The sequence below is a fragment of the Nothobranchius furzeri genome, chromosome 7 (assembly GCF_043380555.1).
Source record: "Nothobranchius furzeri strain GRZ-AD chromosome 7, NfurGRZ-RIMD1, whole genome shotgun sequence".
In the NCBI taxonomy this organism is placed as follows: Eukaryota; Metazoa; Chordata; class Actinopteri; order Cyprinodontiformes; family Nothobranchiidae; genus Nothobranchius; species Nothobranchius furzeri.
In genome coordinates this window covers 64,466,220-64,482,496 of record NC_091747.1, presented here as the reverse complement: position 1 = coordinate 64,482,496, position 16,277 = coordinate 64,466,220, and the positions used below count along the sequence as shown (strand labels likewise).

Genomic DNA, 16,277 nt, shown 5'->3' with positions numbered 1-16,277 from the left:
GTGTTCAAAGAGACATCCATCCATCCATCCATCCATTATCCATCCATTATTCATCCATCCATCCATTATCCATCCATTATCCATCCATTATTCATCCATCCATCCATTATCCATCCATTATTCATCCATCCATCCATTATCCATCCATCCATCCATCCATCCATCCATCCATCCATTATCCATCCATTATTCATCCATCCATCCATTATCCATCCATTATTCATCCATCCATCCATTATCCATCCATTATTCATCCATCCATCCATTATCCATCCATCCATCCATTATCCATCCATTATTCATCCATCCATCCATTATCCATCCATCCATCCATCCATCCATCCATCCATCCATTATCCATCCATTATCCATCCATCCATCCATCCATCCATTATCCATCCATTATTCATCCATCCATCCATCCATCCATTATCCATCCATTATTCATCCATCCATCCATTATCCATCCATTATTCATCCATCCATCCATTATCCATCCATTATTCATCCATCCATCCATTATCCATCCATCCATCCATTATCCATCCATTATTCATCCATCCATCCATTATCCATCCATTATTCATCCATCCATCCATTATCCATCCATTATTCATCCATCCATCCATTATCCATCCATCCATCCATCCATCCATTATCCATCCATTATTCATCCATCCATCCATCCATCCATCCATTATCCATCCATTATCCATCCATCCATCCATCCATCCATCCATTATCCATCCATTATTCATCCATCCATCCATCCATCCATTATCCATCCATCCATCCATCCATTATTCATCCATCCACCCATCCATCCATCCATCCATCCATCCATCCATCCATTATCCATCCATCCATCCATCCATCCATCCATCCACCCATCCATCCATCCATTATCCATCCATCCATCCATCCATCCATTATTCATCCATCCATCCATCCATTATTCATCCATCCATCCATTCATTATCCATCCATTATTCATCGATCCATCCATCCATCCATCCATTATCCATACATTATTCATCCATCCATCCATTATCCATCCATTATTCATCCATCCATCCATCCATCCAATCCATTCATCACATCCATTATCCATCCACCTGTGGTACTACTAGTTTACCCGTTTAATTATAGATTCACTAGAATATTTACTAAGAAATCACTATGTAACCATAGATACACTACTTGGTGTGTGTGTGTGTGTGTGTGTGTGTGTGTGTGTGTGTGTGTGTGTTCTGTCGTCTCGATCCCCAGTGAGTCGTGGAGGATGGCTGCTTATACTGAGCCAGGATCCTCTGGAGGATTCTTCCTGTTTAAAGGAGTCAGCTTTGTTCTGCAGGAAACTATCTTGTTTTTTCAGCTTCGCAGGTGCGACAAAGGTTTAAGGTTTTGACAACGTGTCAAAATCCTTCTGGTTAAAGAGGCATTCGCTCAGATGGCCGGTCTGGAGCTTTCTCTAGAACCCTCGAACTGTTTTGTCTGAAGATGAACTGAGGGAAAACCAGAGCTGGCTAGTTTTAATGGACTGATGTTATGATTGACTATTAGAGCTGTAGCGACGCATCGATGACGTCGAAGGGTTGATTCTAAAAATTTGTCGACGCACCGCGCCCACTTGTTGCATCCCCAGGAGTTTGTAAATAGAGGAGGAATCTGCTGTATTTCCTCTAGTTCGCCCTCTTCTCCGCCTTCACTAACATCTCCGCCAAATACCGAAGACCCGGAACAACGTCCGCCCGCTACTAGATTCTTTTCCTGTTTGCCCGCCTTCGTCTCCCGGAAACGGACAACAACTTCCGGGGTCAGATGCACTGCTCCGTCTCTACTGCAGATGTAGAAAATCACCGGGAGCGTTTCTCCCTTCATAAAGGAGCTTCTTTCAGACATGAGGAGAGCTGTTTTGGTGGTAGCAGTCTCTCCTCCGTGCTGGTCTGTTTGCTGCTGGGTGTTTTTGGTTTATTTAAACTTGGTAACTTGAACTTAACGTTGGTAAAGCTACTGTTAGCATTTTCGCTAACAGCTTCTTGCGTTTGGATAAGCTGTTACGTTTTGGTTTAGAGTTAATCTTTTTTGTGGTGCAGATCTCCCTTTTATTACATTTAGAGTGTTGTGGGTTTTTGGTTTAGTTTAAAATATCACCTTGAGTTTGGTTTAACCGCCCAGTTTAGAGTTTGGACCTTTGGAGATCCTTATTTTGGTCCAGAACCCAGTAATCTTTGCCCAGTGGGACATCCCTACTTATTTGTACTTTCGTTTTAATTCCCCACAGACAGAATTAGTTTTATTATTCCCAACCTGTGGATGGAAAGATTTATGTTTTTTTGTAGTTGTAAATAAACCTGATCATCATTTTAACTTTTAAATCCCGTTATTGTCCCTTCCTTTTTGCACACGAGCCAAACTCCCCAGGAAGAGTCGTAAGACCACTCGCATCAATCAATCAGATTTATTTATAAAGCGCTTTTCAAACAAAGTGCTTTACAAAATGACCCCAGATTCCCATAACAGGTTAAAAACATTAACAGACATATGCAAGCACGCACACACACACACACACACACACACACACACACACACACACACACACACACACACACACACACACACACACACACACACACATACACACACACACACACGTAAAAATTATATTTGGCTGAGCCCAGATGAGCCAAGTATGGTAACGCAAGGAAATGCCATCAGAGGAGCCGTCTGCCCCGGCAGCATCAGGTCTTCCACTCTAAGTCAGGGCGCTCATTGGAGGGGGAGCATAGACCCCCACCTATAGAGCGCCCAGGAAGCTACAGTCGACCACCGCTCCCGGGGCAGAGGGCCCCCACAGAGGAAACACTGGATTAAAATGAGTAAGAATATAATAAAGGAGCTAATATAAGGGATAAAAGTTAGAAAATAAGTAATAAATAAAATGATATAGACAGTAAAATAATAATTTAAATAATAAAACTGTGCTAAAATATAATCATATGGAACATGCAAAGCAAGCAATAAAATATAATCATGTAAAACGAGAAATAAAACTGTAGTAAATATTTAGATAAAAGCTAACCTAAATGGGAGGGTCTTGACCCTGGACTTGAAAACATGAACGTTCTCTGCAGTCCTGAGGTCCTCTGGCAGCTCGTTCCAGAGGTGAGGGCCATAACACTGGAAGGACGCTTCACCGTGAGTTTGTGTCCTGACTTTAGGGATGACCAGGAGACGCCTGCCAGAGGAGCGCAGAGGCCGTTAGGGTTCATATGGTAAAAATGTCATGTTTTTTGGGGGGGGGGGGGTCTGGAAGAGGGAGAACATAGGTGAGCATTGATTCTGATTCAGAGGTCCGTTATAGGCAGAGGTGTTCAGCAGAACTTACTGTGGGACGTGAGTTTGCTGGCTGGAGGAGGGAGCAGGTTGTGAGCCGGGGAAGCGCAGGAGAGGGAGCATAGGTGGAGGACAGCGGGGCGTCCTGGTGGATGGGGCACTGGGTTGAGATGAGAGGGGAGGGTTATGGAGATAGGTGATATGGTCCGCGTGCTGAGTATCCAAATCCTGGAGCCAGAGGTAGGTATCCAAAAGCAAGCGACCAGAGAACAAGCGGGAATCCTGAAGAGGGAAGTAATCCACAATAAGCTCCAGGCGGTAGCACAAGCCAAAAATTCCAAAATACCTAGAGCAAAAAATACTAAAACACAAGAATCCTAAAGATACAAGAGGTAACTCAAGTGGCTGGGTACTACCAAGCTGAGGCAATCTTCCGGCGTTGAATTGTGTCCTCCATCCACCTAAATAGTAAAACACCCCGCTGATTGCTGATCAGGTACAGCTGGGGCACTCCCTCTCCTGGCAAGAGACTCAAAGATGGTTAAGTGAATGAGAGTACTCACCCCGGCTCATGCCAGTACCCCCCCCCCGTCAACGGATGCCCCCTGGCGTCCTAACCGACCCTTCATACTCCTGGATGAGGGAAGGGTCTTCGATGAATGAGCGAGGAACCCACGAACGTTCCTCCGGTCCATATCCCTCCCAGTGAACCAGATACTGTAAGCCCCTCCCATGGGGCCGAGAGTCCAGAATCCGGTAGACTGTGTACACCAACCCTCCCTTGTAGTCTAGCTGGAGGGGGAGGTGCAGGAACCAGGCACAGCGGACTGGAGCCTAGAGGTTTCACCAACGACACATGGAATACTGGATGCACCTTTAGAGTTCGTGGAAGATCCAGATGCACGGTGGAAGGGGTTGGTACATCCAGTATCTCAAATGGTCCCAGAAACCGAGGGGTGAGCTTGCGGTTGGCTGCCTTCAGAGGAATGTCTTTTGATGACAGCCAAACCCGTTATCCTGGGGAGTAAGCAGGCGCTGGTCACCGCCGGCGATCAGCCAGCTGCTTATTCCTGCTCGCCGTCCTACCCAGCGCTGCCCGGGTAGAAACCCATGCACGCCTGGCACCCCTGAGGAACTGTGGCACTGTGATAGCTGTGGAAGACTGTAGAGGAAACAGAGAGGGCTGGTACCCTAAAGATGCTTCGAACGGTGACTGACCTGTGGCTGTGGATGTGTGACTGATGCACGTACTCCACCCAGGCGAGATGAGAGCTTCATGTAGTAGGATGGGTGGAGCACACACAGCGAAGCATCGACCCCAGTTCTTGATTCATGCGCTCACACTGGCCGTTAGTCTGTGGATGGTGGCCAGATGTGAGCGCGACACGAGCCCCCAGAGTCTCAGCAAAGTCTTTCCAGACCCGTGTCACAAACTGGGGGCCTCAGTCTGACAAAATCTCCTCCGGAATGCCGTGGAGACGAAACACATGTTTAATGACCAACTGAGCTGTAATGGCGGCAGAGGGAAGAGATTTTAAAGGAACAAGGTGACATGCTTTTGAAAACCTATCAACAATAGTGAGAACAGTGTTAAAACCATGAGAGATAGGTAAACCACAAACAAAGTCCAGTGCTATATGAGACCACGGCCGCAAGGGTGAGGGTAGGGGATTTAAAAGACCTGCAGGCGATCTGTTTTCCCCCTTCTGCTGGGCACAAGTGTGAACACCAGACACATAACTCTTAACGTCCTGGTACAATGTAGGCCACCAAAAGGTTCTCCGCAGGAGCGCCACTGTGCGTCCTACTCCGGGATGGATTGCGAACCGCCCTGTATGGCTCCAATGGATTGCCTTGCCACGCATGCCCTGTGGCACAAACACTCTATTCGGGGGTCCATTTCCAGGGTCTGGGTAGGTTTGCTGGGCCTGAAGCACTTGGTCCCTGATCTCCCAAGTCACTCCTCCAACGACACACTCAGGAGGCAGGATGGTGGCAGGTTCAGTCTCCTGATCGGGGGCAAACTGCCGAGAAAGGGAGTCTGGTTTAGTCTTCTTGTGCCGTGGTCGATAAGAAATCACAAAGTTAAAACGAGAGAAAAAGAGGGACCACCGATACTGTCTGGGGGTTGAGTCTCCATGTTGTCGTTCTTTTTTAAAACACAGAAACGGTTTTGTTACCTGTTGTTGTCGCTACGTTTCGCCGACGGCTGCCGGCTTCTTCAGGCTGACGCTGATGGTGGCGCGTCACTTCCTTCTCCGTTTATCTGCGGGCAGCAGAGGACGTTGTCGCCCTCTACTGCCCGCTCTCCCCTCTCCGACGATGCAGTCCCATGCACGATCCAACGTGTAAACTCCGTCGTCTTTGTTCATCGTCCGACATCCACGTCTCCTTATCTCGATAGCTTCCTTGATCCATCTTTTGTATTTCTGTTGTTCGGTGTTTATGATCCGTGTGTTGTCCCAGTCCATTACATGGTTTTCTCTTAAGCAGTGATCTGTTACGGCTGACTTCTTTATTGTACTTTCTCCTTCTTCTTTTGCTGCTCTTGTGTGTTTTCGACTTGTTTCTTTCTTGCACTCCTTTCTATGTTCTATTGTTCGTGTGTTGAGTTGGCGTCCGGGTTCTCCTATGTATGTTTTATTGCAGAGTTTGTATGGGATTTCGTAAACGACTCCACATTTAAGTCCAGCTGATATTTTGTCTTTTGGGTGCACTAGTCTGTTTCTAACTGTTGTGTATGGCGTTGTTGGTGTGTTTATGTTGTGTTTTTTCATTGTTGCTCTTATTTTTTCTGTTATGCCTCTGATGTATGGTAGGGTTATCACTGGTTTTGGTTCTTGTCTTTCTGGGTTTCTGGTTCTTTGCTTTGGTTGTTCTTTTCTATTGTTGTTGTTTGTTGTTTTCCTTTGTTTATTGCCCATGTCGGGTATGCGCAGGTCTTTAAAGCGTGTTGTATGTGTTTGTCCTCTTGTTTACGGTCTCTCTCTTCTGTTACCATGTTTGCTCGGTGATATAATGTTCTGATTACTGACATGTTGTGTATGGTGGGGTGTTCTGATGTCCATAATAGATACTGGTCTGTGTGTGTTGGTTTCCTGTATGTGTTTATGTTTAGGGTCCCGTCGGTCTGTCTGGTGATTTTCATGTCCATAAAAGCTATGCTGCCTTCTGTTTCTGACTCATAAGTGAATTTTATGTTGCCCGTGTCGTCAATGTTATTCAAGTGTTGTGTTAGTGTTCCTGTTTGACCTGTTGGTATGATTTCCAGTATGTCGTCTACGTAGCGTTTCCATAGTTTTATTTTGCAGTTTGGGGGGGCGGTGGCTATGGCTTTTTGTTCCAGGTCTTCCATGAAAACTGGCACAGGGTGGCTGATAATGGGTTACCCATGGCGAAGCCTTCCAGTTGTTTGTATATTGTGTTGTCGTATGTGAAGTAAGTGGAGTTAGCTACCAGTGCTATCAGTTGTGCTATGTCATCTGCTGTGAGGTTTGTCCTTTTGTGTAAAGTTTTGTCCTGTCTGATTCTGTTAACTACTATGTCTATGGTTTTTTGGGTTGGTGTTTTTGTGAACAGAGATGTGACGTCATGTGAGATGAGTATGTCGTTGTCTTCTATTGTAATCTGCTTTAGTTCTTTTGCCAGTTCTATACTGTTTTTGCAGTGTTGGTCTGTGTTTCCTAATAACGGGCTGATGATTCTGCTGATATCTTTTGCCATGTTGTATGTTGGTGTACCTATGCTGTCTACTATTGGTCTAAGTGGTGTTTTGTTTGTGTATTTTTGGCGTTCCATAGATTCTTGGTGTTATGTTTGCTGTAGGAATCCAGTGTTTGTACATTTTTTCTGTTATTTTGCCTTTTTCTTGTAGTGGCTTCAGTAATTTTTTCATGTTTTTCTTAATGTTTTCTGTTGGCTCTTTTTTAAGTATTTTGTGTGTATTTTTGTCCTCTAGCATCTGTTTCATCTGTTGTTTATATTTTTCTCTGTCCATAACTACTGTGGTTCTTCCTTTATCTGCCAGTAGAATAATTATCTGTTCGTTTTTGGATAAAGCTGTCATGGCTGATTGTTTTTAATATCCCAACTATGTTATTTCTGAGTTCTGCTTTCTTTCCCTCATCTGTGATCTGTTGACATGCTAGTTCTGTTGCTACGATAAGTTTGTCATACGGTATTTCTTTTAGTGTGACTGCAAAGTTTAAACCTGTTTTTAATACTTTCTTCTGCTTCTGTTAGTTTGTATTGTGAAATGTTACATACCCATGAGCTTTGTGTGGAGTTATCTTGTATGTCTTTTCTCTTTTTCTTGTTCATGAGTTTGTTTAGCTTCTCTATGTGTCTTTCTTTTACTTTTGTGAACTCTTTTTCCTGTTTTTCCATCATGTGTCCTTTAATTAGTTCCTCCATTTGTTTATCAAGTTTGTAATTCCTTTTCAAGTCCAGGTGTCTTCTTTCCAGTTCGTCCTCCACACGCCTCTGTTTGGTTATGACGTTCCTTATCCTCTCCTTGAGCAGTGCTCTCTGTGCTCTTTCTATTATATTTTGTGCTGTCTTGGTCCGGATCGATGTTTTCAGCTGTAGGCTTGTGGGTGTGATGTTTTCGTCCCGGCATCTTAAACAGAAGCGAAGGTGGTTTCTTAGACGTGCGCGTTTCTGGTGTAATCGTTCCAAACGGCAGAAGTCCTTCGTTCCTTGGTGTCCGTATTTCTCTTTGAACATCTTAGGTGTGTTCTTGCTGTGTCGTTCTAATTCCATGTTGTCGTTCTTTTTTAAAACACAGAAACGGTTTTGTTCCCTGTTGTTGACGCAACGTTTCGCCGACGGCTGCCGGCTTCTTCAGGCTGACGCTGATGGTGGCGTCACTTCCTTCTCCGTTTATCTGCGGGCAGCAGAGAACGTTGTCGCCCTCTACTGCCCGCTCTCCCCTCTCCGACGATGCAGTCCCATGCGTGGTCCAGCGTGTAAACTCCGTCGTCCCTGTTCATGGTCCCACATCCACGGACAGCGGGTGCATTGGTTAGCCCAAACGGCATGACTAAATATTCAAAATGTCCTAAGGGTGTCTTAAAAGCTGTTTTCCACTCATCACCCTGACGTATACGTACCAAATGGTACGCATTTCTGAGATCTAACCTGGTGAAAATCACCGAGTCCTGAATGGGCTCGAAGGTTGATGACAGCAGGGGCAAAAGAAACTTGTTTTTTAACAGAAATCTGGTTCAGTCCTCTGTAATCTATGCAGGGCCTTCTTCCTGTTAAAAGGGACTTTTCCTCTCCACTGTCGCTTTATGCTTGCTTAGTATGAGGATTGCTGTAAAGACTCTGACACTAGTCAGTGACTCGATGCGACCTGCTGGGTTCCTTATATAGGAAACTCTGTACTGATTGGCTGAATGAACTGACCTGAATTAGAGTGTTTACTGTGTGAAGGACCTTGAGACGACTCTGGTCCTGATTTGGCGCTTTATAAATAAACTGAATTAAATTGAATCCATCCATCAGATGCATTATCCATCCATGGACATCAATGATGCTCTCTAACCCTCTCCTGGTGGAGGGATGTCTGCAACGTCTCTGTCTCACCTCAGAGTCAGCTTATCAGACAGTCTGGCCTCGGTGACCTTATCTCCAACCATCTAACAGGAGCTGTCCCCCTGACAATCTCAGCTGCCTCCTCCTCTGGACCACAAAGTTCAGCTGCTCTCCCCACCATCTCCTTCTAGTGGACACACACACACACACACACACACACACACACACACACACACACACACACACACACACACACACACACACACACACACACACACACACACACACACACACACACACACACACACACACACACACACACAGGTTGGAGGAGAGTGATGATGATGTGGGGTAAAGGAGGATGATGAAGAGCAACAGAGCAGCAGTATAAACTGTTCCAGTTGTATTTACAGGACGGGTGCCCAGACAGGACAAACAGAGCTTTGCTTTAATCCCACTCTTCATCACCGGGACATGTGGACTTGTCCAGGTTCTGGGGCCTGGGACTCAGAACAAGATGGCCAGTTCTCCCTCCTCAACAGGTGGGAAAGAAGAACAAATCACTTCATCTCGTTGTTCTGTCACCTTCACATCAGGACATGGTCCAGTTCTACCAGAGTCCGGTACCACTAATAGCACTTTTATAGGCTCCGCCCCATAAAAAGCATGAAAACGAAGTTTTCTCCATAGACAAGAACAAACCCACCAGGCTGTGAACAACAAACAGGTTCTCCAAATAATCTTCAAGGTTCCTCAGGCTTGTATCAGTGTCTCACTCTCGTGTCATTATGGACACGCAGCTGTGGAACGACACAGGTCTTCTGGAGCAGGCCTGGAATAGGAGGAACCGATTTAGAACTTGAGTCAGGATGTGAGATGACTTCTAATAGAAGATGAGATGCATTTAGTTACGTACACAGTAGCACACGTCTGAGCTCTCCCTTAGAGATCCGAAAGGGGCACGGAGTAGACCCGCTGCTCCTCCACATCAAGAGGAGCCAGTTGAGGTGGCTCGGGCATCTGGACGCCTCCCTGGTGAGGTTTTCTGGGCACGTCCAACCAGGAGGAGGTCTAGTGTCCTCCAGGACACGCTGGAGGGACTATGTTTCTCAGCTGGCCAGGGAGCACCTTGGGATTCCCCCGGAGGAGCTGGGGAGAGGGAAGTCTGGGCCTCTCTGCTCAGGCTGCTGACTCTGTAATGTAACTCTATGTCCCTGAAGGGCTGGTCGGACCCCACAGAGCCTGATCTCAGCATCGTCTGGGATCACATGCAGAGACAGAAGGATGTGAGGAAGATCTGTGGTTAGTTGTCCGGGATGTCAGGAACAACCACCCAGCCCAGTTCCAGTAGCTGAAGGTCTGGTGCTGCTCTGGAGGCACGGGGTGGGTCCGTATACATCGGATATGGATCTGGTTTCTCTTGTGTTGATGAAGCCAATGACTGATTGACATGGTTCGGGGAATGCGTTTAACCCAAGACACGCAGAAGCACACACTCACAGATCTTATGGTAAAAAAGAATCTTTACTTAACGGGAACTGAAGGTGCACTGGAAAAGCCCAGTGGAGATGGAGAACGGGAGCACAGCGTCTGAGGAGGGGAGAGCCGATACAGGTGAGTCCGGGAAGGTAAGTCTAAACTTGGTGGGTGCAGAGAATAGACTTACTGGGAGTAGGGGGCGTAGGAATGAGGGAGGGTAGGTTGGGTGCCGGGATGAATCCAAGTAGGGTGTCCAGGAGAGGGAGTGAGAGGAGAGCAGGAGACCGGGCTGGCTGGGAGGAATGGAGAACGGCGAGAGCTGCGTCCGGAAATCTGATGGGGCACAGGTGAGTAATCCAGAGGAGTCGCAGAAATCCAAAAACGTTCCAAAACCTGGTAACGGGTAAGCACAGGGAAAAGATCCAAAGGTTCACAAAAAAACCTAGAAACACTAGAGCACAAAATCCAAGAGTTGCAAGAGGGCAGGAAACTACCAAGCTGTAGAAATCATCCGGAGTCGAGGAGTGTTCTCCATCCTCCTTTTGCAGCCAGACCCGCTGCAGCTGGAGCCTCCCTCTCCTGAAACACACAACTCAAACATGGGAACATGAGAGGCGTACTCACCCCGGCACGTCACACCTGACTAAAACTTTTGCACAGCCCTGTGTAACGGGTGGATGGAGTGAAACGTGGAACGAGGTGATGCTGGTAGAAGATGGGTTCTGTGATGGTGCTTTGGTTCTACTCAGCTGATTGTGTTTAGCATCTGGTCAGAGGGTCATACGTATGCATCAACCGCCCGCACACACAGACCTGAGCAATTTTACTCATCGTGTAGTATTTACCAACTAGTGTTGGGAGTAGAAATGTTCCTAAGCACCAGAGCAGCTGGGAACATGCGAAGGACCAGCATCTAGTGGTAGGACAGGGAACCACAGTAATGAAGTCTGTGGAGCCACAGACACACCGCACCAGTCTGGTTCCGGTCCAGATTCAGCTCCTGACGACTTTAGGACTTCTCGTCAATAGTAAATCAGAGCCTGGATCTAGACAGAAGGTACATGTACATATATATATACATATATATATATATATACATATATATATATATATATATATATACATATATATATATATATATATATATATATATATATATATATATATGCATGTATGTATATGTATCCATATACATACATATATGTATGTATAAATATATATATATGCATATATATATGTACTTATAAATATGTATATATATATATATATATATATATATATATATATATGCATGTATGTATATGTATCCATATACATACATATATGTATGTATAAATATATATATATACATATATATATGTACTTATAAATATGTATATATTTACATACCGTAAATCCTCTAATACAGGCCCGGGCCTGTATTTGACTCAAGCTCATCAAGCTCCAGGCCTTTATTGGAAGGAGGGCCAGTATTAGAGGCAGGCCTCTATTTCTATTTGAGCAAAATGAACTAATGGTTCGCTGGAGTTTTTGACAATTAAAATTGCGCCCACATTTTCAAAGTTAAACACATTTCTTTTAACAACGGTAGTTTCTGCTTCAGCCCTCTCCCCCCTCCCCCTGTGCAGCAGCCGCAAACTCACTGATGCGCCTGCAGCCTCTCGGAGTTCCTGCTGCTCTAAACATTAAAATAATTATTTCATTTTCTGTTCCTCACTTCTGATTACCTTCAATGGTGTCTGTTTGTTGCAACAGCAGGTACAAAAACTAACTTGTTTTTATTTGACTATTTTTCTGTCCTGCCTGTTTATTATCTTCCTGCATCTCCTCTCAATCCTAAAGAGAAACTGCTACCTGGGTTCATATATATTCACCTCATGAGTTACCTTTGAACTGCAGTTCTAAAAGATCTACCGACCGCAAAAACAGCGGAGCGCTTGCTGTTTGGCGGCCGTATAAGTGATCAGTGCATCGGAGAACAAGGTGATGCCCGCAGCGCCCCGCTCCACAGCATGCAGCGAAACGCATCAGGCGCAAATAAAAGACAGAAAACATTAAAGGAAATGAACTGACATGAACGATCGCGTGTTAAATTAGTTTTTGAGGTGGTGACACCTGATTGTTACTGTGGCCGTGCTCAGGAGGCAGATCTACCGACCGCGAAAACAGCTGAGCGCTCCCTGCTCGCCGGCCGCATCAGTGATCTGTGCGTCGGAGGACAAGTTGATGCGCCCCGCTCCACAGCAGCGATACACATCAGGCGCAAATAAAAGACAGAAAACATTAAAGGAAATGAACCAACATGAACGATCGCGTGTCAGTACCTACGGGAGCGTGGTTTCACAGACGCGGAAGTGATAGCGTCGGTGAAACGCCGGCTGCTCTAGGAAACCCCGGAGCGTTCGAGCGTCAACGAAGTGACACGGAAATGCCGGGCTTTCCAGAAGTAAGTAAGATAACTTACTATGAGCTGATAGTTCGTTGGATTGATTGGTAGGTTGGAAACTCTGATCGTGAATCTGAAGAAACGATGACTGAGCTGTAAAGGCGACTTCCGTTTATAGCCGCGGTTTGTGACGTAGGTGCGACGTGGAGGGAATCCCCGCGAGGGGCATGCTGGGAGTCCCTACTTCGCGGACTTTCACCTATCGCGACCAGGTCTGGAACGCATCTACCGCGATAAACGAGGGATTACTGTAGTTCATACACCCCCTACTGCTGATCTCCAGAGTGTTCTGCAGCATAATCAGCACGTTCTCTTTGAACTTGATAGTGTAATGACCTGGCTGGGGTTGTAAGCCAGGTGCATTCTGGGTATTGTGTTATATGTGTTTCCTATCATTCTGCTAGTTCCTATGTGCTGATTTGCGTGTTGTGCGAGTGTTATGTAAGCCACAGGGAAGGTGATGTGTGTTCTGTGGAGCGGGTTGAATTAGCATGGTTAACTGACACCGTGACTCTGTGTGGTAGGAGCGTGATAGAGGATCGTGTCTGAAGCGTTACAAAGCTTGAAGAAAAAGCCTAATAAAGGTCTGCGCGAACCCCTACTGCCTCCTGCTGGTTGATTTGCGGGACTATAACCCTGCCGCCGGGACTCTCGTACTTGCTTGTTACCACATTCCACCCGGCCACAATAAGAGACCGGCCATTATTTACCTCCGCTGACACCGGCCAAAATTGGAGACCCGGCCTTTAATTGAATACCGGCCTGTATTAGAGGATTTACGGTATATATAAATAAATATATATGTATGTATATGTATCCATATACCTGTGGAGTCCCCTCATGAGCTTTAGAGGACGTGGCGAGACCAAATGTGGTTCTTGAGGGCATGTCTGTGCCAGCGCGCTGCTGAGTGGAGCGGAGCTGAGGCGAGGATCCAGACACGGGACGAAGACAGGCAGACGGGTAGGACGTTTCGTATAGTCTTTTATTATGGAGCACGCTAGACAATGAAACAATGATCCGACATGAAACACAGAACAGAAGGGGTTTAAATACACGAGGAGCGGGAGCTAGGGTGATTGGGAAACAAGAGGCAGGTGGGAGCAATTAACGGAGACAGACTAAAACATAAGGGGAGACAGGACAGGTTATGACAACATACCCCCCCCCCACCCCCACCCCCCTTCAAAGGGCGGATCCCAGACGCCCACAGGAACAAGGAGCAGGGCGGGAGGAGGAGGACCCGGAGGGAGGGCCCAGAGGAACCGAAGGAACGATGGAGAGGCGGCAGGGCCCAGCAGAGTCCGGGGGCCTACGCCTGGGACAGAGGAGGAGACGACGGGCCCTTGGGGGCCGGCGCCTGCGGCAGAAGAGGGGACGACGGGCCCTTGGGGGCCGTCTCCTGCAGCAGATGAGGAGGCGACGGGCCCTTGGAGGCCGGCGCCCGCGGCAGATGAGGAGGCGACGAGCCCTTGGAGGCCGGCGCCTGCAGCAGAGGGTCTCTGCAGGCTGGGCCGGGGACATAGTCTCTGCAGGCTGGGCCGGGGACATAGTCTCTTGGACGGGCTGGACCGGAGCGACCTTCAGAACCACCATTGGAACCGGAGACGGTGGAGACGTCGGACCAGAGGGAGTGTCGACCTCTGGAGTGGAGGGAGTGTCGACCTCTGGAGTGGAGGGAGCGTCGACCTCTGGAGTGGATAAGGCGACTTCAGACGAGACGACTTCAGAGGCGACTTCAGACGAGACGACTTCAGACACGTCGACTTCAGAAATGTCGACTTTAGAGGAGACGACCCCAGACACGTCGACCCCAGACACGTCGACTTCAGAGGAGACGACTCCAGACACGTCGACTTCAGAGACGTCGACTTCAGAGACGTCGGCTTCAGAGACGTCGGCTTCAGAGACATCGTCTTCAGAGACGGCTTCGGACACATCGACTTCAGAGACGACTTCGGACACGTCGACCTCAGAGACGACTTCGGACACGTCGACTTCAGAGACGACTTCGGACACGTAGACTTCAGAGACGACTTCGGACACGTCGACCTCAGAGACGACTTCGGACATGTCGACTTCAGAGACGACTTCGGACACGTAGACTTCAGAGACGACTTCGGACACGTCGACTTCAGAGACGACTTCGGACACGTAGACTTCAGAGACGACTTCGGACACGTCGACCTCAGAGACGACTTCGGACACGTCGACCTCAGAGACGACTTCGGACACGTCGACCTCAGAGACGACTTCGGACACCTCGACCCCAGAGACGACTTCGGACATGTCGACTTCAGAGACGACTTTGGACACGTCGACTTCAGAGACGACTTCGAACACGTCGACTTCAGAGACGTCGGCTTCAGAGACGTCGACTTCAGAGACGTCGGCTTCAGAGACGTCGACTTCTGAGACGACTTCGGACACGTCGACTTCAGAGACGACTTCGGACACGTCGACTTCAGAGACGACTTCGGACACGTCGACCTCAGAGACGACTTCGGACACGTCGACTTCAGAGACGACTTCGGACACGTCGACTTCAGAGACGACTTCGGACACGTCGACTTCAGAGACGACTTCGGACACGTCGACCTCAGAGACGACTTCGGACACCTCGACCCCAGAGACGACTTCGGACACGTCGACTTCAGAGACGACTTTGGACACGTCGACTTCAGAGACGACTTCGGACACGTCGACTTCAGAGACGACTTCGGACACGTCGACCCCAGAGACTTCGACTCCAGAGGAGACTTGGACCTCAGAGGAGACTTGGACCTCAGAGGAGACTTCGACTTCAGAGGAGACTTCGACTTCAGAGCACGAGGAGGGGTCGACTACAGAGCACGAGGAGGTGTCGACTTCAGAACACGAGGAGGTGTCGACTTAACAACACGAGGAGGTGTCGACTTCAGAACACGAGGAGGTGTCGACTTCAGAACACGAGGAGGTGTCGACTTCAGAACACGAGGAGGTGTCGACTTCAGAACTGGAAGGGGCGTCGACCACAGGACAGGACCGGGCGTCGACCACCATCGACTTCTGGTCCGGGGGCGTCGGCTTCTGGTCCTTCGATTTCTGGACCGTTGACCTCTGGACCGCCGGCCTCTGGACCGGAACTGGAACCGTCTGCTTCTGGCCCGGGGGCATCTGCTTCTGGCCCGGGGGAGTCGGCTTCTGGCCCGGGGGAGTCGGCTTATGGTCCGTCGACTTCTGGACCGTCGACTTTTGGACCGCCGACTTTTGGACCTGATCCGTTAGCTTCTGGGCTGGTACCGTCTGCTTCTGGGCCCAATCCGTCAGCTTCTGGGCCGGTTCCATCTGCTTCCGGGCCGGTACCGTCTGCTTCTGGGCCGGAGGCAGAGCCGCTGCGGGAGGAGCTGCCTGGACAAGCTGGACCGGATGCGGTGCGACCTCCGGGACCACTGCTGGAATCCGTGCGAGCAGGGCGGACACACCATCCAGCTGACGC

General features: G+C 48.1%; 1 long non-coding RNA gene across 1 annotated transcript; it reads right to left on the bottom strand.

The window, feature by feature from the left end:
* Positions 1 to 3,953: 3,953 nt before the first annotated feature.
* Positions 3,954 to 11,371, bottom strand: LOC139070689 (uncharacterized). Its single transcript, XR_011521170.1, has 3 exons — positions 10,848 to 11,371; positions 9,791 to 10,746; positions 3,954 to 9,706 (listed from the first exon to the last, which is right to left on the bottom strand). It is a non-coding gene; the product is annotated as an uncharacterized lncRNA (long non-coding RNA).
* Between the last annotated feature and the right edge of the window lie 4,906 nt (positions 11,372 to 16,277).